Consider the following 19,560-nt stretch of genomic DNA (forward strand, 5'->3'; position numbering starts at 1 on the left):
CATCTTCTTACCCATCTTTTCCCCTGATCCATATAGTTTCCCTGACTACTTCTTCAAGTTGTAATTAGACTAGTATATAATGTTTTTAAGTGTGTAACTCTTGATTTTTGCTCAGGTCATGATCTCATGGTTCCTGTGTTAAAGCCCCACACAAGGCTCTGTACTGACAGCAGGGTCTCCTTGGGATTCTCTCCTCTCTCTCTGCCCATCCCCCAACTCACGTGTGCTTGCTCATGCCCCCCCCCAATATATAAATAAACTTTAAAAAACAAAACTTAGAAAATAAAAAATAAAAAAAAAGCATAACTAGAAATAGTCTAGCAGGGAATCCTCTCTCCAGTTTATCTCAGACTTCTTCATTCTCTATTTGTGACAGGCTGATTCTCAGCTGTTCCTCAGTGATCCCTTCCCTTGGCATTCATGTCCACATTGTATCAGAGTTGCCTTGTGTAATCAAGAGAATATGGCAGAAATAATGTTGTATCATTTCAGGTAGTAGATTATAAAGGACTATGGCATTCTCTGCCCTGAATCATTTGCTACAGGGGAAGCTGATTGCTTTGTTGTGAAGATACTCATAGAAACCTATAGAGGCACACATGACAAGGAAAAGAAGTTTGCCAACAATCAGATGAATGAGTATGGAAGTAGATCTTCTAGCTTCAAATGACTGCAGCCCTAACCAACCTCATGAATGCAACTTCAGAAGAGATCCTAAGCCACATAAGGCAATGACCCACATAAGCCACTCCTGAATTCTTGACCCACAGAAACTATTAAATAATTGATACTGTTGTTTGAAGTTACTAAGTTTGGGGGTAAATATGCTATGCAGCAATAGATAACAAATACAATATTATACCTAGAATATTCATCTGCACAGCATTTAAAGGATTTTGAGACTGTAACCTTGCATTATTTAGGATAATTACTGTTAGCTACCATAATACACAAATAGATCAAAGGTTATTTCTTGCTCATGCCACAGTCTAATTCGATTCTAGAGTTCTGCTCAGTGACTTTCCCTCAAAAGTAAACTGTGGATCTGGATTTCTTTTTGGCAAAACCTTACTACTAAAATTTATTCACTTCTAGCTATACGTGAGGGAGACACAATGGACATGAAGAACCCATTTCCATCCCTATTGCCTTGAAGCATAAGCAATATGTCATTTCTCTCATGTCGTTATCGGTAAAACCTCAAGTACACAATTCTAGCCGCACTGCAAGGGAAACCGATAAATGAACTCATCTGGCTTCAAGAAGAGGAAACTTTTTACAAGTAACACTGTCTCTGCCATCTGACTCATCCCTCAGAGCTGAAGCAGTGAAAGAGGGATGTTCAATACATTCAAACAGAAGCTTTATACTATAAAAGACTCCTTGAATTTCTGTTTCTTTATGTTTTATTGACAAAGTCAGAATATTTTTAATGCTTTGTTCAATTATTTAAAGAAAATGATTTTAAGTTTGCCACCTACATGACAGTAACTTCTCAATGTTTCTTCAGAAACTACCTTGAATGAACTCCATATGGAGAAAGGAATGCAACATAGCAGTTTTCTTTGACTGAATAACAACTACAGAACTTCAGTGGCACACAGCAGTAAGCATTTATTTACTCATATGCTCTGTTGGAAGTCAGCTCAGCATTTTTGTCTCTCTTAAATGGGCTCACTCACATGTGCTGAACTGATCTGATGGCCAACTGATCCAGGCTGGCTTTGTCCGGGGAGACTTGGGTGACTTGTCTGTGCCCAAATGACTTTTATGCTCCATTAGACTAGGTAAGGAATGTTTTCATGATAATGAAACAGGCACAAGAGAGTGCATAACCCAATATGTAAGCCTATTTCAAGTCTTTGTTTACATCACATATGCTAATACCACTTAGGCCAAATCAAGATAAGAGGTAGGAGGCTACAGGTAATATGGCACAGTTCATGGACACAGGAACAAGTGAAGGATCAAGACCTTAATGTAATCTACCACATATTTGCAAGTCCTGAAACATGAATAACTAAATAAACAAATAAATGTAAAAAGCACACAAACTTCAATAAAGGCAATCTGTGTCTTTCTACAGATGGCAACTCCGGAATGATTTTTATTTCTTTACATCTAATTTTATATATAATGAAACTCAGTATCTCAATTTGATAAAATTGAGGGTGAATATGCTCTTCTTTAACTTTCAGGAAAAGTTCTGGACAAGAAGACCACACCATTATTAAATTTGTCTTTTTTTAAATTTTTTTAAATTTTTTAATGTATTTTTGATACAGAGAGAGACAAAGCATGAGAGGGGGAGGGGCAGAGAGAGAAGGAGACATAGAACTGGAAGCAGACTCCAGGGAGCAGTACACTATAATGATGTACAAGTGTCTGTGGTGCTTAAGAACCTAGTAGACCTACCTAAGCCAGAAGTGAGTAAAGTTTTCAAGAGACTAAAATCTCAGTCTAATTTTGGTCATGACAACTCAGCCAATGTGAAGAATGTTAGTTTCTCATGACAGATTTATAAAGACATTTAAAATATATAGTCAACAAACTAGGTGATTTATTGGAAACTGGGTATAATGTAAAAAAATAGTTAAGAAAAAGGTATAATTTATTGTTAGGGTAACTGCATTATTCAATAAGGTAGACATAAGTCAGGAAGAACAGTTTTGGTGGGAAAGATAATCCTATCACCTGGATATGATTGGTGTGTAGTTCCTAATATGAAATCCAAATGGAAATATCTATAAAGCTGTTGGCTTCTTACACCTAAGGATGAAGGGAATGCCCTAGGTTGAAGGTAAACATTTGGAAATATTAGTTTATAGGTTAGCTATATACCAAATAGCCACTCATGTCCTGAGAGTAGTGGAACTATCCAGAGAAAGGGTTGTTCACCAAGCAAAGGAGATAGCCTCAGACTAAAACCCAAAGATTCCAACATTCATGGGTAGAATAAATCCATTTATAAGAGGAAATAAAAACAAAAAGAACCACCAGAATTGTAAAAAGAAAAGAAAATATGTTGTGATAAAAACTGAATCAAGTGTTTTTTAAAGGACATGTACTGGGGTGCCTGGGTGGCTCAGTTGGTTGAGTGGCCAACTTTAGCTCAGGTCATGATCTCACATTTGTGGGTTCGAGCCCCATGTCGGGCTCTGTGTTGACAGCTCAGAGCCTGGAGCCTGCTTCAGATTCTGTGTCTCCCTCTCTCTCTGCCCCTCCCCTGCTCATGTTCTGTTTCTCTCTGTCTCAATAATAAATAGAACTTAAAAAATAAAAGGATAAGTATGTGATCAACATTTATGAATACTTGTGCTTTATCAAATAAAATAAAGTCTGGACAATCGACTGATTTATCAACAAGATGACTGTTGATATCCTTGACAAGAGTAGAGGCAGTAGTGTAACTAGAAACTAGGATACAGTTGATTGAAAATAAATAGATTTTTAATTTTTTTTATGTTTTATTTATTTTTGAGAGACAGACAGAGACAGTGCGAGCAGGGGAGGGTCAGAGAGAGAGGGAGATACAGAATCTGAAGCAGGCTCCAGGCTCTGAGCTAGTTGTCAGCACAGAGCCCAACACGGGGCTCAAAACCCACAAACTGTGAGATCATGACCTGAGCTGAAGCTGGACGCTGAATGGACTGAGCCACCCAGGGACCCCTTTAATGTTTATTTTTGAAAGAGGGCAGGCAAGCATGAGTGGGGAAGGGGCACAGAGAAAGGGAGACAGAGGATTCGAAGTGGGCTCTGTGCTGACAGCTCAGAGCCTGATGTGGGGCTCAAACTCATGAATCATGAGATCATGATCTGAGCCACCCAGGAACCCTGAAAATAAGTGCATTTCTGGAAGCAGAGACTAGAAACTTACCTAAATCATTCAAGAGATATGAAGAATATCAAGAGAACAAATGACTTGTTTTTTTAATAAATAGGAGAATATCAAATGTTTTAAAACCTTACCACTTTGTAGAGGAAAAGGGTCAAAACCTAAATGCTGAACAGAGTGAATGAAGATAGCAATCTTATAGAGAAACGAGAGCAGACAGAAGTCAGAGCATGGATGTAGAAATTAACCACCTTAGAGAGAACCACCAATTCTAATGCATCGTTAGTGAAAGAGGAAAGATTTTGTGTGGGGACAAAGGTGATCTTGGGTTTAATGTGATTAAGGAGGACACCTCAAAGCATTCCACCAAGAGTTATGTAGAAGAAAAAAGGTGTCCATTGTCAGTACTTTTAATTAACATTGCTTTGGAGGCATAACCAAAATTACTGGATAAGAGAAATGAATATGGCTTATAGAAAATATTCAAAGTGCTTTCAAGTGAAAAGAAAGGAAAATTTTCCTATCAAACAGCAATGAACTTCTCAACAGCAACAGAGGAAATGAGAAGAAAATGAAACAAGTCTGAGGGACAGTTATTTCAAACTACTGTAAGCCAAACCATCCATCAAAGATGAAAAGAGAACAAAGATATTTTAGACATACAATAACTCATACTACTTTTCTCTCATGCTCTTTTTCAGAAAACTATGTAAGTAAACAAAGTAAGAAAGAACCCAGTAAACAGAAAGTCAACCAAGGATGATGATAATGATGATGATGATAAGCCTAGGAACTGATATTGATACACTTACTTATATAAGAATAATATTGAAAAACAGTTTACTAAAAATAAGCAAATGAAACAATACTATGATAGTATTTTTCAAATAGTTCTGAAACTCAATTTCTAATGTGTGCAAGGGCATCATGTATCTAACACAGTACCAAGTAAATCTCCCGACAACAGTTGGGTGTCCTACAATTCAATTCAATTCTGTTACTATCTACCTGTAGAGAGCATCAGATTCCACAGGTTGAGGATTCAGCCTCCCAAACCTGCCTCCCTCATTGCCACTACTCCTTTTCAGATGCCAAACTGAAGCACAGATTATCACCTATGCTTCTGACCAACTGACTACAAATCAAAAGTTCCCAAGACCTTCTCCTCTGGTTTGACTAATTTGCTGGCGTAGCTCACAGAACTCAGAGAAACCTTTTCCTTGCTACATCACTTCTTTATTACAAAAAGATACAACTCAGGAACAGCCAAATGGAAAAACATGCAAAGGGCAACCCATGGGGAAAAAGGGCAGAGCCTTCATACCCTCTCCAGCGCACCACTATCCTAGCACTTGATTCAGGTTATTCACCTACCCTTAAACTCTCTGAAACCTGTCCTTGTGGGTTTTAATGGAAGCTTCATTACATAGCCATGACTGATTAATTCATTGGCAATGGTGACTGATTCAACAGCCAGCACCTCTTGCTTCCCTGGAGGTTGGGGATGGGGTGTGGGTACTGGAGGTTCCAACCCTCTAAAAACATAATGGACTCCTCAGCCAAAGGGCCCCATCCTTAGGTTACAAAAAAAAAAAACCTTTCCAAAATCACCTCATTAACATAACAAAAGACCTTCATTGCTCTTATCAAAGGAAATTCCTAAGGTTTTAGGAGCTCCCTGTTAAGATCTAGTTCTAAGGCCAAAAAATTATTTCTTATAAAGTACAATATTGAAACCAAACATGTTCAGTAAACCAATGCTTGACCACCATACCCTAAGGAAACTGGCTAGGCTGATTGATTTAAGACCTTGTTCTGCGGAAGTTGACAGAATACAGGTAAGACTAGCTGAGAATGATAGGGAAAAATCTGTTAGATGGCTGACAGGACTGATAGGGGGAATTCCAGTCTCTGCCCAGAGACTCCCATTACAGGTTTTCCTTACCAGCCCACCTGCACAAAAACAGACTAGAAATTGTCACCTCTGCTTATGCTCAGTGCTCAGAACTTTGGAGAGTGATCTCTTTTGAGCCCACCAAGATAAAAATAAACCTCTTACCTTCCAAGATCTGAGTGCTGCTTGGTTCTTTTGCACAGTGATCCAGACCAAATTCCATAACATTTGTTTCCCTGACCAGGAAACCCAACTTGCTGGCCCACTGTTGCCACCAGGCACTGACAACAAGGAATCACAAAGGAGAAGGCTTGCCCTGCCTGAATGGAGGCAGTCTCCAGCTCAGTTGCCTTGGGCTGTCCTGCCAGACTTGTGGAGACTTGGCAGGTGAGGGCCTGGAACTGATGTCGGAAAACTGTTAAGGCCTGGGCCCTAAATCTGTCCTGTCCTGCCCGCCCATAGTGGTGGAAGGGGGAGCTGACCACTCCCTGGAGACCTCAGTGGTCTCATTGTAGGAATTCTGTGGGAGGGAATGTTATAACCTCCGGTGTGTAAGTGAGTGTGAATGTGCACATCTACCACTAGATTTTTTAAATTTTATCAGGATTTTTTTTCAAATATCTATTAGAGTTCCTCTAGGGCCTACATGTGAAAGTGAGCCAGAAAGAGAGTGGGGGGACAGGGGTGAGGAAAGAATGATGTGTGAGAGAAAGAGAGATGGAGGAAGGATAGGAGGAAAAAAGGGAGGTAGAGAGGAAAGGAAAAAAGTTTGTTGAAGGACAGTGTTTTTTCAGTGCAAGCAGTGACAACCAGTTGGCCCTTTAAATTAGAAAACTGACTAGATACCAGAATTTTTAGTAACAGAACATTAACTTTTAGACATAAACTCTAATCTCTGCCCTGAAAAATGAAAAGTTAATATCATAATGCACATTTATTTAGGTTTCTTTTTTCCCCCAAGACACTAAGTTACTTCAATTGTATTTTTTGTATAGTAGCATTGGTAGGAGCTTTTGTTATGTCACAGCTTAGAAACTGATTGCTCCTGTTTGAAAAAAATAAAATTATAAAGCCTCAAAACCAATTTGCCAACAACATAGAAAAATCTCCTTATTATAAATTTCAATAAGAAAACCCTGCTTGGGGTGAAATTTCAATTAGAGATTAAAATAAAACAAAATCATCCCAAACTCATTAATATAGTGATGAAAAATGCATTACAGAGAGTTCCACTCTCACTACTAAAATATAATGATAAAAATGGATTTAGGAATTAATGGACCTTTTTGCAGAGTTGCTTCATAAGTCAAACAGTGTATATAACCTGTTGAGTTTTTTCCTCTTAAACATTTCCCTATGAGAAGATGTGGAAATTATTAAGTAAATTCCCATGTACAACACTCACTTCCCTTCAAAATTAGTGACAATAACGAAAAATAGAGATAAAACATCATTTGTTACTAAAACATTAAAGGGCTCCAATCACCATATTGGAAGCAATTACACCAAATACAATGTACTTTGGTCCCAGTTGAAAGACGATTTTGGGAACAGAGAACAAATTGTTGGTTGCCATGGGAAAGATGGGTGGGAGATGGGTAGAAGAGACAAAGCAGATTGATAAGTATAAACTTCCAATTATAAAATAATTAAGTCATGGAGATGAAAACTACAGCATAGAGAATACAATAAATAATACTGTAACAGTATTGTATGGTGACAAATGCTGACATTGATTGTGGTGAGCCCAGAGTAATGTATGGAATTGCTGAATCACTATGTTGTATACCTAAAACTAATATAACACTATTTTAATTATACCTCAATTAAAGAAAAAAAGGATTTTGGGAGTTGACACAAAATTCTGTGTTGAAAAATCTAGCACAATTTGTTGTGAAGGATCGCACTGGACATCTTCAGTCCTGTAGGGCCCAGGGCTGCTTGGCTTGTAGGCCATGTTTCCCAACCACATATCAACAATGAAAACTGCATTAAAACCACAAGGCTGATCAGTGCTAGTTTCCGAAGTCTGAAAACAAAACTACTTTGCACCTCTATACCAGAGATGAATTTTGTCTGAAACACTGATGTCTAGTAACAAATGAGATTCTATTATTACGTATCCAGGAGAATAGCTAAAATGAAAAGAAAGACAAAATCAGACATCAGTGGAGTTGTGAGCACCCATAACTCACATATATTTTTGGTGGGGATGTGAAATAGTATAATCATTTTAGGAAAAAGCCTCAAAGTGTGTTATGAACGAAGCATACATCTATCATATGACATAGTACTTCTTCTCTCAGGTGTTTAGCCAAGAGAAATGTACACATATCTTCACAATAAGATGCAAAAATTGTTCACAGTAGATTTATTCATAATAACCAAAACTATAAACATCCCAGGTGTTCATCAGTTGGAGAATGGACAAACTATAATATATTCAGGTAAGAGAATACTGCTTAGCAGTAAAAGGTAACACTTAGTGATATACTTAACAATGTGGATGGATCTCAAAATTATTATCCTGAGTGAAAGAAGCCTTATACAGAAGAGTTCAGACTGATGGGCTTCAGGAAGGCAGCCCTAAAATATGCCACATAAGCATAGTAATTATTTTGAATTAAAAATAGTAGTTAAGGGGGTATCTGGGTGGCTCAGTATGTTAAGCTGACTTTGGCTCAGATCATGATCTCACAGTTGGTGAGTTCAAGCCCGGCACTGGGCTCTGTGCTGACATCTCCAAGCCTGTAGCCTCCTTCAGATTCTGTGTCTCCATCTCTCTCTCTCTGCCCCTTCCCTGCTTATGCTCTGACTCTCTCTCTCTCTCTCTCTCTCTCTCAACATAAACATTAATTTTTTTAAAAAAAGGTGCTTAAGAAACACTCAGTGCAAGGACACTGTGACCTTCCTCTGTCCCACTGAAAACAGAAAATAAATTCCTCATGTGAAATATACCCTCCCTGCACATAGAAGGTAAAGGCATCCTTATGGCCTAAGGTAGGGAATTCAAGGCCAAGAAGGTTACATAAACAAACCTTTTGTTAATTTTTTCACTATTTTGCTACCCCAAGCAAAAACCACTTTGTCTTGTCAATTCTTTCTTATTAAAAACATTTTTAAATGTTTATTTATTTTGAGAGAGAGACAGAGAGTGAGTGGAGGAGGGGCACAAAGAGAGGGAGATACAAACTCTGAAGCAGGCTCCCCGCTATGATGTCCGGCTCAAACTCACAGACCAGGAGATCCTGACCTGAGAATGTTGGACACTTAACTAACTGAGCCACCCAGGCACCCATGTCTTTTCAGTTCTTCACAAATTTATGGTTTGTCTAAAAGATATAAAAGCTGCCTACTCTGGTTACTTCTTTAAGACTCATTTCTAGGAGTGCCCATATGTATGACTTAAATGGGTTTTTCTCATGAGAATGTGTTTAATGTAATTTAATTATTAGACCAGCTAAACAACCTACAAAAAAGGAAAAGTTTGTCTTTCCCCTATAATGTTCTTTACCATATATACTGCATTATTCTACTTATATTAAATTTTAGAACAGGCACAACTAATGCATGAAGAAAAATATCAGAACATTGTTCCTTTCTGGAAGGGTAAAGGCCAAGATTTTCTTTTTTCTTTTTCCCCTCTAATGTTTTATTTATTTTTTAAGAGAGAGAGAGAGACACGCATGAGCAGGGGAGAGTCAGAGAGAGAGGGGAGATACAGAATCCTATGCAGGCTCCAGGCTCTGAGCTAGCTGTCAGCACAGAGCCCGATGCGGGGCTTGAACCAACAAACCATGAGATCGTGACCTGAGCCAAAGCCAGACACTCAACGGACTGAGCCTCCTAGGCACCTCAAGGGAGCCAGGGTTTTCTAAGAAGAGGTATGAGGAACTTAATGTAGTTTCATAATATTTTACGTTTTAATAGAAGATCGGGTTACATAGGTATATGTACTTGTCAAAACTCAACAAATGCATATTTAAGATTAAACAAATTTTAAATCAAGAAAGATAACTTGGCAAACAAATTTCACTTTAGTTAATAACATACCTGCTGTCTTTAGAAGGAAGAATATTAATATCTAAAATTCAATTTGAAATGTATATAAGACAAGATGGGCTAATGTATAGAGAGATGAATGGAAAGACAAGCAGATGTGTAATTTCAAAAGTACAGTAAAATATTAAAACTAGAATCTAAGTGTTGGGAATATGAAGTGTGGATTTTAATTCCTTAAGTTTTCTTAAGTTTAAAATTTTTAGGGGTACTTGGGTGGATCAGTCACCTAAGCATCCAACTTTGGCTCAAGTCATGATCTCACGATTCGTGAGTTTGAGCCCCGCATTGGGCTCTGTGCTGACAGCTCACAGCCTGAAGCCTGCTACAGATTCTATGTTTCCCTTTCTCTCTGCCCCTCCCTCGCTCACAGTCTCTCTGTTAAAAACAAATAAACATTAAAAAAATTAAAAAGAATTTTATATAACATAATTAGCAAAATATTCAGACAGAAAATACAGTAAAACAGCAATCCCAGTAGGAAGTTACCAGGTAACCAATCTTCTCAGTGACCCTGAAAAGCTTATTAGCTAAATACAGAAAGGAAATAATCAGCTTCTAATCTCTGAGCTCAGGTTTAAAGGTTTTGATCTTAAAAATGTTTGCAACACCTGGAAGAAGAGTCAAGCAAATACCAGTGAAGGGGAACAGAAAATGTGCCACTTTGGCACTTGGATTACTTTGAACTAAAGTCAATTACGGCTCGGCTGGAGAGACCTCCCAAGAGCTTTTATTTCCCTCTCAACTGCTTAAAAGAATTAGACAGCAGGTCTGGTTCAGGAAGAGAACTACCACCAGAGACAACCACAAGGAATACGGGCTAGGTGTGGTAAGGTCTTGGGGGGCTCCAGGCCCTGCCTGGAGATCAAATTCCTCTCTATGCTCCATTGTCTCTGTATTGCATAGCAAACATTTCTTTAACAAACAATTGCTTTTCCCATTTTCCAAGGAATTGTTTTCTTCCCCTCTGAACTCTGAGACCCTACCCTCTTCTCCCTACCTCAGGATAGCATATAAGCCTCAAGTGACTGACTGCCCAGGGTGTCTCAAATTCGAATGGAGTTCTTGTAGGTACATAATTAATGTTTTCACTATTACTCTATCTTCTATCAACTTACCAGGCAAAGAACCTAGAAGGGTAAAGTAAACATTTTCCACCCCAATACCACCCACATTTGTGCAGAATCCAATTGGGTAAGGTAAACTTAAAATGACTGCCCCATTCACACACTTAAAGTTGAATAAACCAAGGTAAGGAAAAGAAAATACCACTTAAAAAAAAAAGAGGGAGACTTTTGTTTATACGTTTCTAGACTCCATAAAATAGACAGTGATGAGTTAATAATTAGATTAGAAAGTTTAAGGGAGAAAAAATAATTCCCCCTCTACCCTTCCAGGTTCTTGGCTGATACCCCATCCCTCATCCATATGAAAAAATAGATTAACAGTAAAAAAACAGACCTAAGTTTAATAACATGTATATCTCCTGTATACATGGGAGATACACAGGAAAAACTGAGCAACTCCTTGAAATGGCCCATACCACCACTCTAAATAATTTGTCCAGCTGAAGACAAAAGAAGATTGTTGGGATGGGAAGGCCAGTTAAGGGAAGTTACCAGGAAAACCCTAGTAAACAAGGCTATGTTTGTTATGAAACTTTAACCCCTTGTTTTCCCATTGATAAGTTCTTAGAAATTTAGTACCCCTTCTCTTCTAGGTGCAGAGAAAGGGATACCCTTAAAATGCAGATTTCCTTTATATATCTAAATGAGTCTCTAAAACCTATTTTTGGTTTTTAGAGCTTCTCCTGGGTCCTTGGTTTCTTTGTTTGTTTTGTTTTTTGTTTTGTTTTTGTTTTGTTTTGTTTTGTTTTAAATAACCAGCTCAAAATAACTCTTATACAAAAGAGGCATCTTTTGCAAGGCAGATTCTGCTCCCCTTCAAAAGCAACTGGAAAATTACAAAAGTCAATTTTAGGAAGATAAGAACATTACAAAACTGAAGAATAAATAAAAAGTATAAATCAGCAGTATCAAATATTTTATTACAAATTGAGAAGTTAGTGATATTTAAGGTATATTAGAGTAAACTACATGGAGTTCAGTAGAAAAGGACAAAAAAGTGAATACTAGAGAGAAGATGACAAGAAACTTAGTATGTTAAAAGAAGAGACTAGGACATATGAAAAAAGGTCTTAGTTAAACAAATATAATGGGAAAACCTTATTAAAATGAAGGTAAACATAAATTGAAAGTCTCAACATTTAGAAAGACTATTTAATAAACATTAACTACATCACAAACCTATATTATGATGTTATGCAGCTCCAATACTAAAAAATGAATGCTACAATCACAGAATCATGTTAACTGAGGGAGGGGTAGAAAAGAGGTTACATTAACTACATTAACTACTATTCTCTCTTCTATAACTGTAACCATTATATGCCAATAAAGTAATTTCAATAGCAGAGTCAAAAGAAAGAAGTTTTTACCAGGAAATTTTATTCTGACAAGTCCATCACAAATTAAGGAAAAGGAAAAATTGCAATCCTGAATTGCAAGGATTCAACCAATCTATCATGTATGACCACAAAGAGCTAAGTTTTAAACAGCCAGAACTAAAACAAAATGAATAACAACTGTGTTGATAAGAAGGAACACCAGGCTTAATTTAAAATCTGCATTCTTAATATTTACAAAGTAGGCATACCAAATAGGATGTATATGTCCTAATTAAAAAAAAAAGTAAGCTATAAAAATACAGAAATCAAAATTCACATAATTTAGAGCATGACAATAGAAAACTGAATAACAAAAACTTAAAATCTCAAAATAAATGAGCTTTTCAAAAGCAAGACCAGTCATACCAATTTTTACAATAAGTACATAGGGAATATAATTTACATATATATAATTATTATGATTCTCAATGTCAACAAAAACAAAGCAAAAAACTAAAAAGCCAAACGTATACCGTCTCAATAATTGCCTTGAAAGAACTGAATATAAATGAAAATAATAAAGACACACCATGCTAATGAAACCAAAAGATATACTCACACTATTAACATCAACAATGATTTCAAGGTGGAATTTATTAAGTAGGACAATGCATTTATTTTATGATGATTCAAAGTATTGTATGCACTTCCCTTACATTTATAAAATAAAAAACCTAAAAATACAAAAAATATTGACAGAAAAATTACATCATATGATTTTTTACACCAATATCCCAATTCTTGGTAGATCATAAGCTAAATAAAAAAAGAATATAGAGATCAAAGTAATACTAAAAATAATTTTATGCAAAATATTTAAAATCAATGCCCTACAAAATAAGATTAAGTTACTTTTTCAGGCACCAACAAGAAATATACAGAAAAAAAAATGTCCATATTTAAACCATGCCCCATATGGTTAATGAGGAGGAAACTAGTAAAAATTTAAAGCTTGACTTTCAGAAAAATGTTTCCCCCTAATCAGTTATTGTGTCTTTTCAGACTCCACTAACAAATCCACTAGGTGCCCTGCAGAAGCCCAGACTCAAGGTCAATTGATATGGTTCCAGTCTAGAACAAGCAAGGTCCTGCATTCCTTACCCAAAACAACAAGCCCAAGACCCCATCCAGTTTATGCCAGCTCTTGGAGCATGACCATATCCTCTTCTCTTTGTCCTAAAATAACCTCCTGACATCAGGGACTCAATTCTGCCTCACTCTGATGTTAAGTCTAGACCTCAAAGTGAACACAAGATATATGCTACATATATGTTTGTTCAAGGCACATGTTCCATTTTTTGCCTCATAAATAGTCATAAGTTTCCCTGCCCTTTTCATCAATATTTATGTAATGTCAACTTCTATGTTTATAAAAAATCTTGTTTGCTCCCCTTCATGAGGGCAGATTTGAGGCTTGTCCTCTCGTCTCCTCATTTGGCTGCCTGTCCTGGAATAAATCCTTTCCTTGATGCAACACTGAAGTCTCAGTGATTGGCTCTGTTCTGCATGCATCAGGTGGATGACCTTGGGTTCTGCTACAGTATGATGTGTGCAAAGACAGCAGCAATGAATTCCAAAATGTAAATCTGATGCAAATAAACCTTTGTGACCACAATGGAATAAAAAGCTCAACAAGCATAAAAAGAAGAAATAAACCTAAGAACCAGGATCCTAAATAAGTAAGTTAACCACAATGTCACAACTTCCACTGAAGAATATGGACGCTCGTATTAATATCTGACAGGATACTGTTTTATGTAGAGAAGAAAGTTAAGCCACTGAACACTTCCAATGATAATAAAGAAACTACAAAAGAAATTAGTGTATTCATTTAAAAATAGCAGAAAATGAACAACAAAAAATAAAGAAATCAGAAGAAAAGTTATTGATACAGATTTAACACATATCCAAATGGGAAATCTCTAAAACGTACAAAAAGGCAGCATTGAAGAATAATTTCCAAGCAACATGCATAAGCTAGCCTAATCAAACTAGTTTAATCAAAGAAGCAAGATTAGACAAAACCAAAACTTATAGTATGCAAATATGCTCAGTCTAGACTTTTCCATGATCTCAAGTATACTTATCCTCTCCAATAACTTTTCTTCTTTTTTGGTAAACATTTCTTTATTATCGAGAGGCAGAGCGTGAGCATGGGAAAAGCAGAGAGAGGGAGAGACACAGAATCTGAAGCAGCTCCAAGTTCTGAGCTGTCAGCACAGAGCCTGACATGGGGCTTGAACTCACAAGCCGCAAGATCATGACCTGAGCCAAAGTCAGACACTTATCCAACTGAGCCACCCAGGCCCGCCGCCAATAACTTTCAAAAGAGGATCAGAGTAAGCTGAAAGCAAGAAGTGGCTGGATGTTAGTTGTTCCTATATATTACTTTTTAGTCAATGACAATTTAAATGTCCCTAAGGGTATCATTATCATGGCAATGATCATGATTATTATATCAACTCTTTACCAGAGAATACAGTTTTATTGTTCCCCACCAAGACAGGGAAGGAAGCAGGGGGTGGAAGAGCTTTTGTGAAAAGAGACCGCTGCCCGCCCCCACCATTATTTTGGAATCCCTTTCCTAAGCAACCCATTTAACATTAAGCTATGGCTGATGCCTGGTCACTTCTGGCAGGCTGGTGAAAATTTCATCACAGTGACAATAGTAATTGATCTTCATCATCAGAAGGAAGGAAGATGGCTTTGTGTGTTAGAGATGCAGAAAGACCAGTAAACACAGCCACGGCGGTCCTCACAGTTAGGCTCTCATTGACTTTTACAGCAGGAAAAACTGCTTTATAGTAGGGATTTATTGGGGTGTCTGAGGGAATAAAAACAGCACATAGAGAATAAAACCACATTGCCTGGGAGACAATTTGAGATTTTTTCCCCCATATATGATGGAGAAAGGCACTCATTTGCTACGTCTGGTACAGGAAGGATAGAAGCTGATTTTTTCAGATATGAATAGAAAATACAGAAAATCAGATAAAAGAAAAAATATCAGTAATAATACCATTGTGACAAACTATTCGTACCTTGCTATATTTTCCCTTTAATTTTACTGATATCATTTGTGATCAATTACGTATATAATTCTTATTTCTATTATAAAAGTTATTTCTAAAAATATGAAACATATGGGAAGTTATAATTGCTGGAAAACCATCACACAAAATCCCATCACTGAGATATAGTAACTCATCATTTTAGAGCATTTCTTTAGTATCCTTATTACTGCATATTTTTACATAGTTTACATCAATTAGAATCAACTGGACTTTTAAAAAGGTTAACTTGGGAATACACAGAAATCCTACATTGAAGATTTTTAAATGGCGGGACAAAAATAAAACAATGAAAACAGCTCAACTCATCCAATATAATACTTAAAGTTGTAGACAATTGTTACATGTCTCTAATAAGTATGAGGCTATAACAATTTTCTATTCAAGTATGCTTTTGTGGATAGAGAGAAAACTCATTCTGGGTGCAATCTCATCCAGCAGTCTCCAAAGCAGATTAGGCATTATTACCAATTACTTTTTTAGGACAGCAAAATAATTACTTTAGAACATCCTCAAAAATGACAAGATTTTCCCATAAAGTGTGAGATGGGAGACACATGACAAAACGAACAAATTAAGCAAAGTAAAACGAAGACAGACAAAAGAAACAAGAAAAAAAGAAAAACTCTTCTAGTATGAGACCCATCCTGTAATTATCGAAGAAAACTTCTGCAAGCACCGAGAAACATCTGCGTTCAGGGTCGTCAGTTTGTTAAGAAAGTCAATTTATGTCATAATTTAACCTGTCTGGAATTTAGTATTAATTAATTTTGGAAAAAGTCTAAAAGCGGTATTTTGAAGAAGCATACCTCAATGTATGTTATCTAAAACTCTTAACTCTTCAATGATTAAATCCTTGCTCACCAGGAATGAAAAACAATTTATCTGAACTATATAATTCTAAGGTCACATCACCACATTTACTCCCTAGGAAATATACAAGTATGAATTCATTGTCTTTGGGTACTCTGTACTTTAAAAAATAAAAAGTCTAAAGGCATTCTTATTTCCATTCTTTTCTAGGTAACCTTTTCTTTCTCTTTCACATTCTGGATTATTACAGACTTGTGCACTCCTCTTTTGTAATGTATGCATTTGACAAAGTATCTAGATGTAGCTTTCCTTACATTGATTGTGCAAGTGTTTTCATGACTGTTTTTTGATCTTCATTCTCAGACTGATTTTTTTTTCTTGATGCTTCTGTTGTTCAAGAAGCAACTTATCATCAATTGTAACATTGATCAAATGGTTATTGTTTCTGTGTCTTCTCTTTACCTTTACCTATATTTTGTACTTACATTATCCACCCTTGCCAGCACAACTATCTCTGTATAGAGTAATCACTTTGTCTTCTTCTCAACCTTCAGAACTTCTCAAGCAACTCATGTATAAGAGAACACTACAAAGAAAACCTGGCTTTACAGCTCATTAGCACTGCCCTGACTCATATTATCTAATGTATAGATTGTGATGAACATTAAACATTGTAGCAAATATAAAGCAAGGGGCTTATCACTGAATAAATGTATGTAAGTATGTACAATATTGTGTATTTTGTTCTTTACATTTTTTCCAAAGAAGATTTGTAAACTGCTACTCAACTGAATTTGCCCTGTAATCTCTTATTAGATCTAATTTTGTCTTGTTTCATCTAATTTCATCTACCTCTTTTTTCGGTTAATCCTGTTGATTCATTTAAACCTGGTGAATCCTAGCTTGCTTATACTTTAGCACATAACATTTGTCTTCCGGTATTCTTCCCTGAATATCAACTATTTCTGAAATGTTGGTTGGATTAATTTGGGCTATTATTTTCAGATGTATGCTCTGTCTTTGAACTTTTAGAATTGTTTCCCCTCTCCATGCGAATACACTTAGAGGATCACATATCTTTACCTTTCTCCGGAGATGGGTTAGTTTAGGGATAAGGAATTTATATTCAATTCTTCCAGAAACTCTTCTTCCAGATAGACTAAACTACTACTCCTCACTTCTGTTTTATACCTCCTTCTCTAACAGGAACAAGGAGAGAAATTAAAAAAGAAAAAAAGTTTTCTTTAGAGAAATTAAAAAAGAAAAAAAGTTTTCTTTAAATAGTCATGGCTTCAGGGCTCCTGAGTGGCTCATTTGGTTAAGCATCTGACTCCGAATTTCAGCTCAGGCCATGATCTCACAGTTGGTGAGTTCAAGCCCCAAGTCAGGCTCTGTGCTGACAGCACAGGGACTGCTTGGGATTCTCTCCATCTCTCTCTGCCCCGCCCCTGCTTGTGTTCTCTAAATAAATAAATAAATAAATAAATAAATAAATAAATAAATAAATAAACAATCATGGCTTTTATACTCTAGAGTAGAGTAGTAATTCTTAGTGGTGATTTTGCACACACACCCCCCCCCCTTGGAACATTCAGCAATGTCTGGAGACATTTTTAGTTGTTTCAAATGGGTGGAAGTGGGTGTTCCTGCCCTTTAGCAGGTTAAGGGCTACAGACACTACTACACTTCCTACAACATAGAGATTATCACACAACATCTCATTATCTGTACCCATGTGTCAGTAGTGCTGAGGATGGGAAATCCTACTCTTGAGTGTACTGCCCTTTCCTACCTTAAATATCTTAAGGAGAAATTTCAGGGATTTAAGACACTTGTACACTAGTGGCAACTATGAGTTCATAAAGATTATTTTTTTGGTTAAGAAATTTACAGCCTGACTGTGCAGATTCTGACAATTCATAGTCCATACCAAACTGTCAAGACCTTTGAATCAAAAACTTTATTGCAACTGTCAACAGAGACAGAGTTTGAGAGATCAAAGTTCACTTTATTTTAAATAAAATTTCTGTGATATATGAGAAAATTAAGCAGATGTTCTTAAAGAACTGAAACACCAGTTTGGCTGGAGAAAATATTTCCAAAGTGACAAATAACCTTTGAACTCTGATATGCTAACCTGAGGAAAAAAGTGAAGTTTTCTCTGAACTTGTTCTTTCTGAACAGCTAAAATTTGACAAAGAATAGCTAAACTTTTATCTGCTAAACAGACATAAAAGCTTTTTAACCAAGTAATGAAGAGATAAAGCAGATAAAACTATTACCTGATAACTAAAATAGATTTACTGAAATCATTTCAGGCAAGTCAAATAATTGCTGCCTTAAAAAAAATTTCTCTTCCTCTATTCCCTGAAACACTAGTTGGAATGATTCAGCATTAATCTAAGCAAAGGAAGCTAAGAGAGAGATAAAGAATAAAATACGAGGAAAGGGTAAGGTTATGATGTCAGAATCTGCAAGGCTGTAGAGATAACTAATTTAGTGAAATGAAGTCAACACTGAAATCATGTAGATATAGCTAGAGACAAAAAAGAAAACAGTAACACAGCACTAAAAATAGCTAGCTATATACAGCACGGTATTCTAATCTAACAAGCAGACACACCATAAAATTTAATAGAGTACTTTGGTGATTGTACATTTTGTGTTGCTAAAACTTTAAGTGTATCATATCTATCATCATTAACTTTAATGGAAAACTCCACAAGGGTCTGGGCGGAAGCCGGGATAATTGTTCGGGTATAACAGAAAACCATGTGTAGGTGGAAAATCATGTTAACTATTAGAGTATAATTTTATATTTAAAAACAAAAATAAAAAAATTGATATAATGCAACCAATAAAAAGAAAAATTGGTAAAAATCACTTCAACAGACAGAAATACTTAAAAAGACTCATTAATAATGAAGAATGTGCAGAATGGATTGTGAGCATTTATAGAAATCAGAATCGGCTATGTATTAGAATATCTGCTGATATTAGAAATGCATCAATTCTCCTCACATTGATCTATACGCCCATTAAGTTTACAATAAAAATTCCAGCCGGTTTTAATTTGGTTTTCTTTTGGGGTACCTGTGTGGCTCAGTTGATTAAGCATCCGACTTTGGCTCAGGTCATGATCTCAGGATTAGTGGGTTCGAGCCCCACATTGTGCTCTGTGCTGACAACTCAGAGCCTGGAGCCTGCTTCAGATTCTGTATCTCCCTTGCTCTCTGCCCCTTCCCCACTCCTGCTCTGTTTCTCTCTGTCTCAATTATAAATAAATATTAAAAATTTTTAATTTGGTTTTCTTTCATTTCTTTTTATTTTAGTTTTATTTTGGAGTGGAAATTAACCAGCTGACTCCAAAATTTATACAGAA

The sequence above is a fragment of the Suricata suricatta genome, chromosome X (genome assembly GCF_006229205.1).
Source record: "Suricata suricatta isolate VVHF042 chromosome X, meerkat_22Aug2017_6uvM2_HiC, whole genome shotgun sequence".
Taxonomy (NCBI): Eukaryota; Metazoa; Chordata; class Mammalia; order Carnivora; family Herpestidae; genus Suricata; species Suricata suricatta.